Here is a 17,367-nt window from a genome sequence, read left to right on the forward strand (position 1 = left end):
GTGCCATTTCCATCCATTTTATGGTAGCTTGCAACACTACCAATTATACTTGTATGGGTCCCAGCAGAACCAGTCATTTGCTTTGAAAACCGTGTTGGTTTCCAGCAGGAATTCTGAAATGCTGAGTTTATATGATGATATCATCATGTTATAGAATTTTATTTTTTATTTTTTATTTTTATGAAGGGTCCCCAAAGTATTAATGTAATCATCTATTTTATGTTCCAGCTTCCTTTAAACTACACTGCATGTGTTACACTGTTGTATATACATAACTAATGGTATATGTCTTATAATTAAAATTAAATGCTCTATAAAACACAAATGATCTGTAACATAGCAAATCCTGTGTCTGTTAGAACACACATTTTTCAGATTACATATTTAAAAACCATATAAACGTCCCCCTGTAAGCCCTTTAAAAGTCACATTTAATAGCACAGTTGGAAATATGTATAAATAGTGGTGGCATATAACATCAGACACAATGTATTTGCATGAATTAGGTTTTATGGGTTTTCTTGGGCTTTGCTTCTGTTTAGTACAATATTTGCCAGATGTATTGATCTCCCTTTAACATTTGTGCATACTGTAATGTTACTACTACCTGCAATTTAAAATGTATTTTTTTCTATTTGGTTTATGCAACATATCTAACACTACTTATTCCCATTCCCGAACGTCCTGTCATTTAGACTAGGACATGGGTGAAATGATCGAATTTCCTCCTAACAGAAAGTTTATCCGTTCGTTTTCCGACAACATTTGGGCTTTTTTTTCCATTCGGAATTTCATTGGAATTATTGTTAAAAAAAAAAAAAAAAAAAAAAAAGACCCCTCACAAATCCAATAAAGGTGGACTTAACTCTGAAGCTAAAAGACCAAAATTGATCATTGGCAATGGGTGGGGACCTATTGTCTTCCCCCTGGCCCCCACCCACTAACGTCAGGTGGGAGCCCTAAGTGATAAGGGGAAGGACACCTACTGTCTACCACCCCTTGGTACCCCTTTATTGGATTTGGGGGGAAGGGGGGTCTTTTTATCAACAACGGTTTAGTCTTTGTAATTTCTTTTTGTTCACTCGTCGTTCTGATGAATGAACGAGTAGCCAAAATTCCCATCCGAATTTCAGGCAATAGCGAATGCCCAAGTGTTCAGCTGGGAATGGGCGGGAATTTCACAGTGCTAGCTAGAATGGGCAGATGATGTGTGTCGAAGGCCTTCCTCTGTACACTCAGATGGTTGTGCCTATGATCTAGGTCCAGACAAGACATAAACAGATAAAATTCTGTTTCGGAGTTCAGAGATTCCGTTTTTTGTTTACATGTCAGCCATATTTGCCATATGCTACTATACTGTAATAGGCCATATCCAAACAATGAGTAATATGAAGACCTTTTTTTAATGGGTTTTATGATGTGATTCTGTTAAATGTGTTATTTTAGAAATAATGGATACAATCAATTTTGATATCTATATTAACTTTTCTGTAACGTTTGTGATTTCCAAATATTTGTTTTAGCATACTGAAGTTCAATTCTTATTGCTTATTAAAGGCTCTTTTGAGAATGACTGTAATGTATTTGGCTTATGTTTTCTCTATAATGCTAATTGTGCTGTGTATTGTCATTTTAACTGATGATTTTAACTGATGTTGAAAAAAGCAGATGTTTTATTTCTACATTATGTGTGCCACAAAATAAGAGGCAGTTGAATAGTTGATAGATGTTTCTTTAGAGACTAGTTAACACACAGTAGATCTTTTACTAGTTGTATCCCAGGTTGTCGTTGAACTACAACTTTGTGGCTAATTTACCAGTCTTAAGATGTACCCAGCACAAAAAGAGCTTTTAAACTGGCACTCAGCGCCCCTCCCAGGCCTGGCCACTGAATGTTTTTTTTATTACCTAAATATAGAGTAATATCTGTAATTGTTACAGATATCTAGTGACTAAGAAACATCTGGTTGTCTTTAGCCATGTGAATTGTCAGGGGGATAGCAAAGCTCTGAAATTATATTTCATCACAGGGTGTTCTTTGCGTTCAAAAACTGACACACTAATTATTCGTAATAGTATTGTGTGCGAGAGCCTTGCTGCTAGCAGGTCATCCTGCTACAAACAATTGCCCCCAAAAAATGAACACGTCTTGACACATTGCAGCAGTCATGCATGCCATTATGAAATACACTATGGAGATACTTTGGGTGGGAAGCAGGTTAACTCATTAGAGCTGATAAATGGTTATTGCTTAAAATGTTCCAATCCCTTGGCAGGTAACTTTACATAAACACATGGTCTGGGCTGATATGGAATGGCTAATATGGGTCCTGAGCTCTCGAGTCGTGTTGTTGTAAATGGAATGTATTGTACTTTTTATAATGTCCAGATTTCGAGCACTGTGTGCCACGGTTAGGTTACAATACTTAGCATTCATTGCTTATAGAACGTTATCAGAAAATGTTGTCAGGAGTTAACCTCTTTTCAAATGAAATGAGCCTTATCTGTAGCTTACTTTGTGCAAATGGGACTTGTAGCATAATTCTGCACCTTGCTTAAACTGATAGACACACTTTATACAAGCAGTGTTACATTAGATTAGGTATTACATTGGTGATATGTAAGGCTTTCTGGAGAGGGAGCAAATTGCTATTGGACTGGTATCTATTTACTCTTTGAAATGTTTTCCCTTTAATATAAATAATAATGTCCACTGTGTTGCAGTGTTTTGTTTTTCACTTGAATGCATATTCTTTATATATCCTGGATGTTATAGTTCACAAACAATATTAAACAGAGAATCATCAATACATTGAGAATCAAACTCTGATCTATCCAATGTATTTTCATTCCATAAATATTCTGTGAATGGTAATCTAACAATTTATTAAAAAAAAAAAAAATTATCCTTGATTAAAAGAAATGTAATCAGTATTTGCTTCACTTCACCAACATATTGATCTATGAGTAGTGTTTGTAATAAATCTGCTCCTATGTTCACTGCTTGGATTTTTGTGTCACTGGCTGAATGAGGCAATGATCTGCAGAAAATATGGCAATGGTGGGAGTGGGTGTGTAGGTGCAGACAGACTTGCAGTGGGAATCTGCACTAGCAATCTCCCTGTGAAGTTTCTTTGACTATTAGATTAAGGTCAATGGATTCTGGCACCCTTTGTGATCGCTGGACCTTGGTTCCATTCTGTGCTGGACAGACTTATACACAGCACCGTGGAAAAGGGGAGATCTAGTTACAGCATGGTATAGTTATCAAACTCTGTGTGGTTCATTGATAATAATATAGTGACCATAAGAAAAGAAAATATCAGTGTGCTTCTCAAATGTGTTATGGAAAATCATATCTAATGAGCAATTTTACCACTTTTTTTTGCCAGGTAAACATACTAGTAAGGTGCAATTAAGGTGAATTTTAAGATTGTCTCATAGGACTTCAATTAAATGACCACTGTGGGAATTTGGAGAATCTTTTATTTTATTTATATATATATAAAATTACATTAAAATGTCTGTGAATGAGCATAATATCTGGATCCAGTAACAGAACTATGTGTAACATGTCTACTTGACAATTACATCATACTTTCTCAGTCACTAGAACATATGGTATTATACATGTGTTTGAGGTAGGGTATTTCTATCCCAAGTCTTGTTAGAAGACATTCAGGTTACTGGCATTAACAATGTCTTCTAATTATAATAGCAGCTAAAATGCAGTGTTTCTTTCATTTTTTACTTTTCTCCAAGTCATGTCCCTCCATATAGAGGCAGAATGCCTGGCAATATTCCATGATAGTAGAACTGACACCTAGCCATCAAAGTGGATAGCTTAATCTGAAACCGATTTCGGGAATATAATTTTCTGGTGATGATCTTATTAAGAACTCCAGACAGGATAGCATTTGGAAGAAAGTGGATTTCAGGTCTACCTTTCTGGGTTTGCTCACAAATGTTTCAAGCTCTGTGAATCGCTCAGACATATAAATAGGGAAACTGTTGAAGTGCTTTTTCCTCTACTATAAGTTTTGGCAGGATGAAAAAAGGTCATCCTCTGCATGCAATCTCATTTTTTTTTTTTTGTCAATCTGATTTTTATTAAGGCATATAGTATGGGGTACAGAAGAGAAGACGGAGGAAACGTTTAAGCGAGTTACATTATAGGGTTGGTACAACAATACACAAAGTTAAAGTACATTTCCAGGTTTTCAATGCCTAATTTTTTTTTTTTATGTAACGTAGTGAAGCTCCAATTTGAAAATACAAGCTAAGGATCGTAGGATCCGGATTAGTATCTCGCTAGGTCATGCTAGTCAGGCGACAGGTTACACATAATTAAAAAAGAAAAAAAAAAAAAACATTAGTTACTTATGCTAGGTACAAGCTAACTGCAATATGCAAGCAGGTCTGGCTAGTTCAGCGTTAGTGGTACTGGTCAGGTAAGTTTAGCAAGGAACAACGAGTTTGTTACCGTCTAGACATGCATATGATATTCCTAGGTTCTTCTAGGTTTAGAAATATATTTTGTGGATTATCGTTTAAACGTCAAGCTAGGACAACAACATTACTATAAACAATTGTATGCATATGGATAGTTAGGGCAAGATAGATCATGTTAATTCTAAGGTTTGTATCACATTACAAGAAATATCCTAGAGGAGTGCAAGGGAACACATTTAGGCTAAGCCATAGAGAAATTGTAAGGCAAAAACATCTGTGCTAAGCTAATAGTGAGTGGGTCGGCATAATTAGGGCAGTTAATGTAGCGATCAGTAATGTCACTTAACCAACGCCAGCTGCTGGTATATGGTTGTCACCCCTCGTGTCGTTGTGTAGGCCCGCCTGCCCGCCACAGGGAGGATCAAACTCTCGGTGTGTGGATGAGATCCATGTGTAGGCCGTTGAGGGCTGTAGCATACTCCGATTTCCCTTCTGGGTTTCCTCCCCAGTGGGCCGTGTATGGGCTTCCCGACAGCTTGGTTTCCCTGGAATCAGCTTCGCTGCAGCCGGTTCTGTTTCACATTGGGCTTTGTGGTCGTCAGCGTGGGGTTTCGAGCTGTGCTGGTTGACGGTTTCCGGGATCGCTGAGCGAGGAGTTGGCACCCTCAGCAGCGCGGGGTCGCTAGATTTGGCAGGCGTTGCAGCATAGGTTGTAGCGGTTTCCCGCGTGATGGGGCTTCGGTTCCCGTTTAGTTTAAGGGTTGCTCTGGAGTTATGAGGGGGGCACAATAGTAGGATGCGCCTAGTGGTCGGACGGATCCACGCTGCCACCTTTTTCATCGCCATCCGGTAAGATTGTCTCCGGGCCTTAAGTTTTGCCCAGAGATGGGTGCGCAGCAGGTCCACGAAGTCCCCTGTATGCTTGGGTGGAGTGAGGCGTGGTTGTGTGGTCGGAGGCCGCTGTTGCGTCGCCATCTTGGCTGAGTCTCCTGAGTTCCACGTGGCTGTTAATTTCGCCGCTTGTACGGATATTAGTGTGGGGTAGGCTTGAGCCGGGATGTCCCTCTCCGGCGGGGGGGGGGGGGGTGAGAGTGTGGGGGAGACCTCCAAGTAATTTGGCAGCAGCCAGCAGAGGGATCGGCCGCCTCCCCCGTGCCGTCTGAGTAGGCCGCCTGTAGGCCTCAGGTCCATCCCCGGTACGTCGTCGCTGTGGGTTGCCGCGGCTTTGCGGACGCACTTACCCTGTGGTAAGTCCTCTGTACAGGGGCTGAAAAGTAGGCAGTTGTAGGGTGTAATCTATAATTTATGTTCACTCTGTTATTCTTTCACATTGGATTTAGATCTCTATCTCCCATTATAAGGACAGGACAGCCATAGAAAAGCATGGGCGCAGTGCATTATGGTAGTTGTAGTCCGTGTTCGGTCCCAGACACTCCCTCATGCAGAGGTAACCCATGCAATCTCATTTTAAAGAGGCAGTAATACCAGTTTATTGTCTACAGCTGAACATGTTGACCAGTGATGCCGATCTGCTCAGTGTATATGTTTTGGGGTACCATACATAGAAACATAGAATGTGACGGCAGATAAGAACTGTTCGACCGATGTAGTCTGCCCAATTTTCTAAATGCTTTCATTAGTCCCTGGCCTTATCTTAAGTCTGGGATATCTGACACGTGCTTAAACTCTTTTACTGTGTTAACCTCTACCACTTCAGCTGGGAGGCTATTCTATGCATCCACTACCTTCTTAGCAAAGTCTTACTTTCTAAAATTATGTTTAAACCTTTGCCCCTCTAATTTAAAACTTGACCTCATGTATTTAAAATACATCCTATTTTGTGAAATTAGAGTGAAAGAATGGGCCTATTTATTTTTTAAATGTGTATCTACATACTTTCCTTTTAAACCAGTAGTTATTGCTGGGGAAACCTGAAATTCGTATTGAAAGAAAACTAAGGGGATCCCACATGATTTTTTTTTTTTTTTTTTTTTTTTTTTTATCTTTTCATACATCCATGTCCTTATAACATGTGGCATGCACAGATACAATACATTGTATCTACAGTTTCTACAGCATTGTTTCCCTTCCAAGTTTGAGTAAATCTGACTGTAACTTTCACTTTACAAATATTACTTTTGTTTTGTTTTTTGGTAAACACATGTTACATAATGCATTAGTGTTGCCAAATTGCCATTTTAATGTGAGTTACTTATTGACAAATGTATACTGTATTTTGTAAAATCTGGAGTGGAATTTGCCTTACAGTGAATTATTAACATGATTTCTTTATACTTGGCCAGGTATATAAAAATTCAGAATCCAATGTGGAGCATTTTATTTTCTTCCATAGTTTAAGGATTAACCTTAAAACAAATTACAGCATTTTATTAGTTGTCTGTTAATTTAAAACCACAAGTATTTCTCTTTACCTAATTATAGGCACCCAGACCACTTCAGCTCATTGAAGTGTTCTGGGTACAGTGTCCCTATTGCACTTAGTGCTGCAATGTATAACATTATAGCACCTTAGTAGACAGCCTCTAGTGGCTGTCTACGAGACAGCCATTAGATGCACTTCTAGAATGTTACCGGAATTTTGGTTTGGAACAGAGCAAGAAGAGCATAGAGAACAACGCTCCAGCGCTGCCCAGCTGCAATCGTCATGGCCTTCTGCCTCGGGGGTGGCCAAAGTGGGCCACCCCCAGGACCCAAGGCTAACAATGCAACTGCCTGGGGGTGACATTTTTTTGCTGCTAGCTAAGGAAAATGCCTTGTTAGCCTTGCGCTAAATACAGAGCTCTGTAGATGCCTAACATGGATATGTTTTGTGTTTCTATCATTTAAACACATAAAGGGAATCAACACAGTAAAGGAGGAGAGTATATTTTTAAAAGAAGAAAAACTACAACAACACAGTCTTAAATTAGAGGGGCAAAGGTTTAAAGAAAAAATATCAGGAAGTATTACATTACTGAGAGGAGAGTGGATGCATGGAATAGCCTTTAGCTAAAGTTGTAGAGATTATCACCATGAATGAGCGTAAGCATGCATGGGATAGGCATAAGGCTATCCTATATATAAGATAAGACCAGGGATTAATGTGTAGCATTTACTCACACACAGCACTCTGCATGCCGGACGGTCCGACCACTTGACACAGACGTGTGGCAACTAAAATATAATATCATATTCAGGCACCCATGAATCACTCCCCTGTATTTACTGGCGTCCAGCCGCAACTCAGACCTTCTGACACTGCCAGTATTTGAGGGCATGTCATTAAATACAGTTTAGGCGTAACATCATTACGCCTAAACTGTAGTTTACGGAATCTGTTGGCGCTATATAAATGGCAATAATAAATAAATAATCATGCCCGCTCTTAAAGTGACCACGTCATCATTGCAACCCTAAGCTGCTTTGAGTCGCAGTGATGTTGTGGACCAAGCAGATTACAGATAAGCCTATTTAAGGCTTGCTTTGGCCCATTTTATTTGCCCTATCGTGGTTTCTTTTTAGATCATCATTTAGTGCTCATAGAGATTACCGTGAGAGTTCCTGTGTTTGACTTCAGCTTCGTATTTGACTTGTGATTTATGGTCTCCTGACCTGGCTTCGTATTTGACTTGTGATTTCTGGTTTCCTGACCCAGCTTCATATTTGACTTGTGATTTCTGGTTTCCTGACCCAGCTTCATATTTGACTTGTGATTTCTGGTATCCTGACCCGGCTTCATATTTGACTTGTGATTTCTGGTTTCCTGACCCGGCTTCATATTTGACTTGTGATTTCTGGTTTCCTGACCCGGCTTCATATTTGACTTGTGATTTCTGGTTTCCTGACCCGGCTTCATATTTGACTTGTGATTTCTGGTATCCTGACCCGGCTTTGTATTTGACTTGTGATTTCTGGTATCCTGACCCGGCTTTGTATTTGACTTGTGATTTCTGGTATCCTGACCCGGCTTTGTATTTGACTTGTGATTTCTGGTATCCTGACCCGGCTTCGTATTTGACTTGTGATTTCTGGTTTAGCTGTGTATTTCTGTATTTCTAACCTTGGCTTTTTCTGACCTTTCTCGCTATATTAATGTTAAGGCTTGGTAATGCGTCTTTCGGATCCAACTTTTGTGGGTTTTTCACTCTTCCTTGCATGTTTGGGTACGACTCCTGTGACATAATGAAAGTATTAGAAAATTGGGCAGACTAGATGGGCTGAATGTTTCTTATCTCCTGTCGCATTCTATGTTTCCATGAGATGAAACATAAGGCTATATATTTTGGTGTTACATTAACCATTTGAAAACTAAAAAAAAAAAAAACACATGTAAAACTTATTTCAAATATAGAGGATTAAGGCAATTTTGATCTAAATTTTTTCTTAATTTACCCCACTCATAGGATTACTCAGAATCCCACCTCTGTGGTGTGGCAAATAATAGACCCTTATTTAAATAGACCTGAATACACAAGACTATTGTCTAAATTTCAAGGCAATATTCTTTTCATTATTGACACATGCAAGAATATCCACACTTACTATTTTTTTTTTTCTTTCATATTTATGGTTTATTCAATTTTTTTTATTTTATTTTTAAGTAAATCAGGGGTACAGAAAGCAAAAAAGAGGAGATGCAAGGGGTAAAAGCATATGAAAAAATCAATCCATGACTTTTAGGTAGCATTGACAAAAATACATTGTCCGTAATCAACCAGTATACGTTCGAATTACTGTGAGAACCCCGTCATCCTGAACCCTTTGTGGAGACAGAGGTGATAGAATCCACTTGGTTGGATCCTTTGTCAAATAATGCTGATCTGTAATACGTCATTATTGACTCCTATAGTTGTTTCTGTCGTGGTTCGAAATGTGATGTATCAAATCTTTAGTCATGGGTGGGGAAGGTTTGCTTTTCTTCATATTTATGGTATATTCAATTTTTTTTAAGTAAATCAGGGGTACAGAAAGCTAAAAGGGGGGAGATGCAAGGGGTAAAAGCATATGATGAGATCAATCCCACACAATTTTTTTGTATTTATTTTTTAAAGCATTTAGATATAATTTACTTAAATCAATATAACTAGATTAGATTACCGTTGAATAAAATCAAGTTGCTGTGGAAAAGATTTCCTTGGAAACAAGATCAACACGTTTTTCGTTAATCAATCATGATTTATAACACTATAGATAATACTGAGAGAAGCAAAGATGATGGCTTTCATTACTCATCTTGTTGTGATTAAGCAGTCACTGCATTTGGTTGGTAAGGGGGCTGTGACAGGGTATGAGGTGGTGGGGGCTGCGACAGTGTAGGTGGTGATGGGGGAGCTGTGACAGGGCAGGGGGTGGTGAGGGGGGCTGTGACAGGGCGGAGGGGGGCTGTGACAGGGCGGAGGGGGGCTGTGACAGGGCGGAGGGGGGCTGTGACAGGGCGGAGGGGGGCTGTGACAGGGCGGAGGGGGGCTGTGACAGGGCGGAGGGGGGCTGTGACAGGGCGGAGGGGGGCTGTGACAGGGCGGAGGGGGGCTGTGACAGGGCGGAGGGGGGCTGTGACAGGGCGGAGGGGGGCTGTGACAGGGCGGAGGGGGGCTGTGACAGGGCGGAGGGGGGCTGTGACAGGGCGGAGGGGGGCTGTGACAGGGCGGAGGGGGGCTGTGACAGGGCGGAGGGGGGCTGTGACAGGGTGGGGGGGGCTGTGACAGGGTGGGGGGGGCTGTGACAGGGCAGGGGATGGTAGGGGGTTTGAGACAGGAGCTGTGACAGGACAGGGGTTGTGGGGGTGTGACAGCGTAGGGGGGGTAGGGGAGCTGAGACTCTGACAGGGCAGGGAGTCATAAATACCTTTTAATAAATTGATTCCCTGGTGGTCCGGTGGGCAGCTTTCCCTAGTGGTCCGGTGGCCTAGCTAAATTTATGAAGCCTGAAACTGGTATAGTCACACTGGCTGTTACTCCACTCTGCTTTTGATAACTATGAACAGGTTTCTATATGGTGGAGGGCTTTGAACAAAAATATGTAAATGTGATTTGTTTGCATTATACTTCTTAAATTTGTATGCGTTGAGACCATCCCTGCAAATCCTCGATTCTGCGGGGCATATTCTCTACAGTTCAATCTTGGACAATGCTATAATAACTAGATACTATATATACTCGGACTCCCCAATTTGTTTTGGCAATGTTTCATACTTGACCCATGGCTCCACGAGTTTGTCTAGAACTGGGATTAATCTGAATGTGACCATTCTAGCTAAAATAATCGAAACATCACTATGATGGAGTTTTTATTTTTCTGACATCATTGTGATCAATATAGGCCTCAATTTAATATTGCTGGACATGCATTTCATATATTTAATAACATTTAAAAAAAAAAAAATGTTAACATATCAAAATATAAAAAATTAATATATCTTATAAATAAAAATATTGATATATGATTTATATTTTGATATTTAATATGTTGAGTGGGGGGATGATCATTTAAAAACTTAATCCAAAAAATATTAAATAGTTTAATTATCCAAAAGCTTATTTAAATTTTTTTAATTGAGGCCATAGAGAGTAAAATGTCTAAGATCCTGTTGCAGGAATTATATACACATACCAATAAACAGAATGGAGCACTCTTGTCTTGCAGTATTGGATTGTCAGCGTGACTACTCTGCTTTTATTAGGCATCTTTTTCTAGCTGTGTCCTTGGAAAGATTCTTAATATGACGATTCAAATGTCAAATTCACTGTTACAAAGTGTACCACCCTAAAATAACATTCCACGGCTAATTAAGACTCACGTCCTCCTTTCTAACTTTGTACATGTTTCCGTTTGAAGGCTGTGTGTTTCCTTCATTTAAAAGTACTATATTAGTGCTCATAAAGTGACACTGTGAGTTATTCACTAACATGTGAAATGTTTAGAATTTAAAGTATAGGTCACGATAACAAATTTGGAAAATTCATCTGATTTGTACTTGGCTTTTGTTTGTATTTGTGTGTGAGTGTGTGTGTGTGTTTGTTTTGTGGGGGAGGGGGTGTTATTGTGTGTGTGGTTTTTGTGTGTGTGTGTGTGGGGGGGTGTTTTGTTTTTGTTTTCTTGTTATTTAATATTTTTTAAGTGGAATTAGTTTACAAAAGGATCCATCTCTGACCTGTCTAAAAATTACTGCAGCCCTGCTTATTTTTCTGCATTGTAATGTTTCTATAGGAAAACCCACTGCAGTACCTCTCATCATGAGAGATAATAGACATTAATCATGTGTTTAGTTTACATAAGTCTTCATCGAGGGAATAGTGCACCTTTTTTTTAAAATATTTTATATTATAGATTTACTGCCTTTGTTCATCCTAGGTCTCCGTTCTAAGTCTAGATAGTGCCGCAGTTAGTTTAAAGTATTGATTACACGCCTCTCAGTTGTATGCAGTCCACTTATGATGCATGAGGCTTTTCATCACTTTTTGAGCCTCTGCATTTTAACCATTAAATCATAGTTCCATTACTAATTGTCCATCATGTGTTCTCGCAGACCCTTTTTACTTTGAGACAGGCAATCATGCATATGTAATACGCAGGCATGCCAAAATGGAACACAATTAAAAAAGAAGGAATCTGAGCGAGAGTCGGAAACGCTTAACAAGGTACATGGATTGCACGCAAGCACATGAAATACATCATTGTAAGTGGGTCACTATCTACAAAGTAATAAAATTCATTAATATTCCTCATACAGATTGTTCTCAGGGTCCTGTGAAATGTTTTGGGGCAAGTAAATTCCTCTAATCACGGTTTCTGTGTTAACACTAGTTCCTTCATATAATTTTAATAAAATAGTTGTATAATGTTTTTTTATGCAACCCCAGATTATTGCTACATGAATTGTCAGCTTTATTTTACTGCCATCTATCACCAAAAAAAAAAAAAAAAAGCCCTGGAAATGCTCCTTTTTTTCCCTCTAAATTGTTAATATAAATTACAGAATTGCTTCAATAAGACCCACTTTGTTTAACCTAATTTATAGTAAATAGTTAGACAATTCACTGGACTTGGACAAAAGTGTTTGTTTTTTATTTTATTTCGTTTTTTTTAACTAACTAGTTTACTTGCCCTATACATATATTCTCGCCAGAACCTGTTGGCTTGAATAGAAATTTTGCATAAAAGTTTAGCTTAGAACAGACCTTTGGTGGTAAGTCTCCCTCTTGATTACTTCACAAAGTAGAGAATGAACTTTGCATTGGACTTTTTGTATGAGAAACAAGCTTCATTTGACATTTAACCCCGTTTTTTTGTGGGTATTTGTCATGACCAGTTGGGATGATATTTCTTATATTTTTGTTTAAAGGACCACTCTAGTGCCAGGAAAACATACTAGTTTTCCTGGCACTAGAGTGCCCTGAGGGTGCCCCCACCCCAGGGCCGTTTGAAGGAATTTGGGGGCCCCAAGCAAAACGGACATGGAGGCCCCCCCAAACTCAAACACCCCCCCCTCACCCCCCACATGCACGCAAGGCCTACAGGGCGCCTGCACCCGGGTCCTTCTCCCCCCCCTCCCCCTCTCCCCCGAGTCCGCCCACAGGGATGCAGTGTCTGCAGGGCCGGTGCAAGGATTTTTGCCGCCCTTGGCAAAAGTAAAGTTTGCCGCCCCCCATGTGACCTCACAGTGCCCCACCCATATGATCTGCCATGTTAACTCACACAGTGCTGCCGTGTTTACAATAAAAGGCCTGCAGGGACAGGCTATAGACACCAGAACCACTACATTAAGCTGCAGTGGTTCTGGGGAATATAGTGTCCCTTTAATGTGAGGTAAATTAGAGATTAGTGCCACGAATAATATAGTAGATTGCCTACTTACAACCAGATGAGGATGATGATGGGCTTCAGCTGCCGTCTGGCTCCACTGGTCTGGTGTAGAACAGGCTCTCTGGAGGCGGTTTGTAACTGTGGTCACAAAAAATCAATGTTCTGGGAGAGCAGGAAGCAGCTCCATTTTTTGAGGGCCATTTACACAGCTCAAGGTCTGGGTCCCAGGGTCCACCTTCATGTTCCACCAATGAGTTTGTTCACAGGGGTGTGTGTGTGGGGGGGGGGAGGGATGTCCTGATGTGTGTAAGGAATGCATTGTGTGAATCTGTGTTTGTATGCGTAAGGGCTGCAAGGTGAGTTTGTGTATGTATGGGATGCAGTGTTTCCCAACCCAGTCCTCAAGGCACACCTACCAGTCCAGGATTTAAGGATTACCCAGTTTTGTCTAAGGTGTTTTTAGAAAAAAAAGAAAAAACACCTTAGACACAACTGGGTCACCCCTAAATCCTGGACTGGTAGGTGTGCCTTGAGGAATGGGTTGGGAAACACTGCTGTAAGGGATGCACTGAGTGTGTGGAAGGGGTGCATTGTGTGTTGATGTGTGTAAGGGATGCATTGCTTGTGTATGTGTGTCTGTGTGCAAGGGGTGCACGTGCATTGTGTGTGTGTGTGTGTGATGGATGTCAATCTCTCCCCCTACCCCCGTCAATTTCCTTCTTCTCCCCCCCTCTCCAATTTCCTTCTTCTCCCCCTCCCTCTCGTTGCCTTCTCCCCCTCCCTCTCGTTGCCTTCTCCCCCTCCCTCTCATTTCCTTCCTTCTCCCCCCTCCAATTTCCTTCTCCCCCCTCCAATTTCCTTCCTCCCCCCTCCAATTTTCTTCCTCCCCCCTCCAATTTCCTTCCTCCCCCCTCCAATTTCCTTCTCCCCCCCCAAATTTCCTCCCTCCCTCTCCCCCCCACTCCCTCAAATTTCCTCCCTCCCTCTCCCTCCCACCCACTCAAATTTCCTCCCTCCCTCTCCCCCCCACCCACTCAAATTTCCTCCCTCCCTCTCCCCCCCACTCCCTCAAATTTCCTCCCTCGCCCCCCCCACCCACTCAGATGTCCTCCCTCGCCCCCCCACCCACTCAAATTTCCTCCCTCGCCTCCCCCCGCTCAAATTTCCTCCCTCGCCTCCCCCCGCTCAAATTTCCTCCCTCCCCCCTCAATTACACCTGATGCTCATAGTCAAATGTGACCGTATTAAATCAGAGATGCACTGCGGACACTTTTACTTTTTATAAGGCTGGCTTGTTCTAGATCTCCATGGCCGTATTGAAACGCCAAAGTCATTATTCTGCAATTACCATTGATCTTCCAACCTGCCACCAAGATTATTGAGTGCTGAAGGCATCAAATAATTCCTGAATTCCCTTGCGGTTCTTGTTTCCCACTGAGATCTTTATCTTATCTTGTAAATCACACATCAGGGTAAAATTAAGTTAGTCTGCTGATGATCCCATAATAATAAGATTGTTTTCCTTGGATGAGGTTGTCACAGTTACATTAAATTGGACATGTTTCTTATGTTGTCGTAGGAATACTTTTTTTTTATTTTATTAATTTCGATAATTTATGTCTCAGATTCATTTCTTATGCACTTATCTTAACCATGCTAAGTAACAACTGTAGCAGACTTCATTCCCTTGTGTTCGGTTGTCCGTCTTAGGCAGCGTGCGGCTCCATAAGGGAACCGCACGCACAGTACACAAGGGAAACACCTTCCCCTTGCGCTCTGCGTAGGAGCGCCGGGTGTCACGTGACCCAGAACACAGCATAACAGAGTCCCAGCACGCGCCACACCAGACATCGGGCGCCCCATCCCCTGCCATGACAGGCAAAACTGCAGGGAGGGTGCCATCAATCTTCAACTTGGCTCTGTGAGTGAATCAGCTGGCTGCTGCTTGGGAGGGAGATATGAGGTGGGAGATATATGGAAGGGGGGGATTGGCATGGGGCAAGTCCTGTGAATGCAATCTAGGTCCTGGATGTGCAAGTTGGGTGCTGGGGCAAGTCTTGTGTGCTTAGGCAACTCTTGTGAGTGCAATCTAATTGTTGGGGTAAGTCCTGGGTGCTGGGGCCAGTCCTGTGAGTGCAATCTGTGAGTGCTAGGGTAAGTCATGGGTGCTGAGGCAGCTACTGTGAGTGCAATCTCAGTGCTGGGGTGGGTAAGTCATGGGTGCTAGGGCAAGTCATGTGAGTGCAATCTGCATGCTGGAGTAAGTCTGTATATGCCCCCAGTATATACACATGGTTATGTCTCACACACTGCACTGGTATATACCCCTGCACAGGGCAATTCATATGAATGTGTGTACATACTGGGGCTTATATTTTGCCCTGTGCATGGGGTATATATCAGGATAGTGTGTGAGATATAACTTTGTGTTTATACTACGGGTATATTTTGCCCTCTGCAGGGGTATAAATGAGTCTTATCTATAAATAATACACTCTTCAAATGTGCTTTGAAATGCATGGGTTTTCCATTTTGTGAACAGTATAATGACACAATGCTATTGGTCTTGTATACTATTATTTCCGGGGCTGGTTTTTATCCCCAGTCCTGCACTGATATGGTGTGATTTCCCTGTACTTGTGTTTGCAATAAGGTGTAATGGCGTTTGTTATGTTTGTGATAAGGTGTGATGTGCCTTTACTATGCTTGCAATATGACCAGCATTCCTCTGGCACATCTCCATCATCACACAAGTCTAAATATGTGTGTGTAAATATATATTTATGATTTGAGGCTGATAACTTATCATTGTCATTATTGGGCAATGTATATGGAGCTTTGCTATTTCATGTGCACTAGCAGATGAAGGGTTTTTAGGAGTTCTCCTTCCAGTGGTTTCATATAGTGTGAAAGGCTTTGGGTGACTGGCTGGAAAACCTCAGGAACTTTCAATTCCTTTTTATTCATTTTTTATGGTACAGGGAGGATTAGGAGACAAAATATAATGCTAGATACGTTTCTTTAGATTCCCTTTACATGGTGGAGCACTTTCTTTAAAATGTTTACTTTTTTATGATTTGGGTGTGAGGGGGCATTGGTAGAGCTCCTCGCCAAGGGCGTTAGATACCCTAGATACGCCTCTGCTGTTAACCACTAATTAACACCCTAACACATTAACTCAAGTGCTTTCACTGAGTGGCCACCATTCGTATAACCGAACACACGTGGTCCAGTGCATGGTAGCCATTTTGTCTCCCGACACAGGCAGCGTACATGGTCGTCGAACACCTGGAACTATTTCTGGCCACTCGAGTCCATGAACCCAGCCAGGGTTCGTACCGCTGCCAGTTCTAGTTTCCGACCACCTAGACCAGTGGTGGGGAACCTTCGGCCCTCCAGATGTTGTGGACTACATCTCCCTTGATGCTTTGCTAGTATTATGGCTGCAAGAGCATTATGAGAGATGTAGTCCAAAACATCTGGAGGGCCAAATGTTCCCCACCCCTGATCTAGACACATGACGTTCGAGAGATATGAACTACCGACTGGGGTAGTATTTGCTCCCTAAAAGCCAGAAGGAGCGTTCATCGGTGTTCAAACAGGAATCCCCGAAAGCCGACCGGCCATCACCCTCATTCTTATGGAACTGTTTTGGGTTATCGCCTCTTTTCAACTCAACCGATCTGGGTTCTATTTGGATATGCTGGGCACTCAGATCAGAGCTCTTCAGGGATATACGAATTGTGTAGTTCCTGTGAATTATAACTGTTTTTTAGGTATTTTGTATATATGTTGTATATTTTCCTGTACCTGAGAGATAATTGAGTTACTCAATTCCATTATCTCTCAGACAATAGGTCGCCTGGGAGGGGCTTGTGGATGTTTTGTATGGAGTTCCCATGCTGGGGGTCTGTGCATAAAAAGGCTGTGTTTGAGCTGAATAAACCAGTTGTACTCCCAGAACTGTCCCGCTACAACAACTTTTTGTGATCTATGGTGGCTCTTGCAGTCTTGAGGTATGCTCTATAGACCTCAGTGTTGTACTCTCACTCATGCACAAAGTACAACACTGACGTGACTCCTGGCAAATGCAGCACCAGTTGTTGGACAGAG

The 17,367-nt window shown here is 41.5% G+C and overlaps 1 protein-coding gene across 19 annotated transcripts in view; it reads left to right on the forward strand.

Annotated features, from left to right (window-relative positions):
• The window catches only part of SORBS2 (sorbin and SH3 domain containing 2), a 293,640-nt gene that overhangs the window by 78,135 nt on the left and 198,138 nt on the right, over positions 1-17,367 (forward strand). The window lies entirely within an intron of this gene.

This window comes from Pelobates fuscus, chromosome 6 (genome assembly GCF_036172605.1).
Source record: "Pelobates fuscus isolate aPelFus1 chromosome 6, aPelFus1.pri, whole genome shotgun sequence".
NCBI lineage: Eukaryota > Metazoa > Chordata > Amphibia > Anura > Pelobatidae > Pelobates > Pelobates fuscus.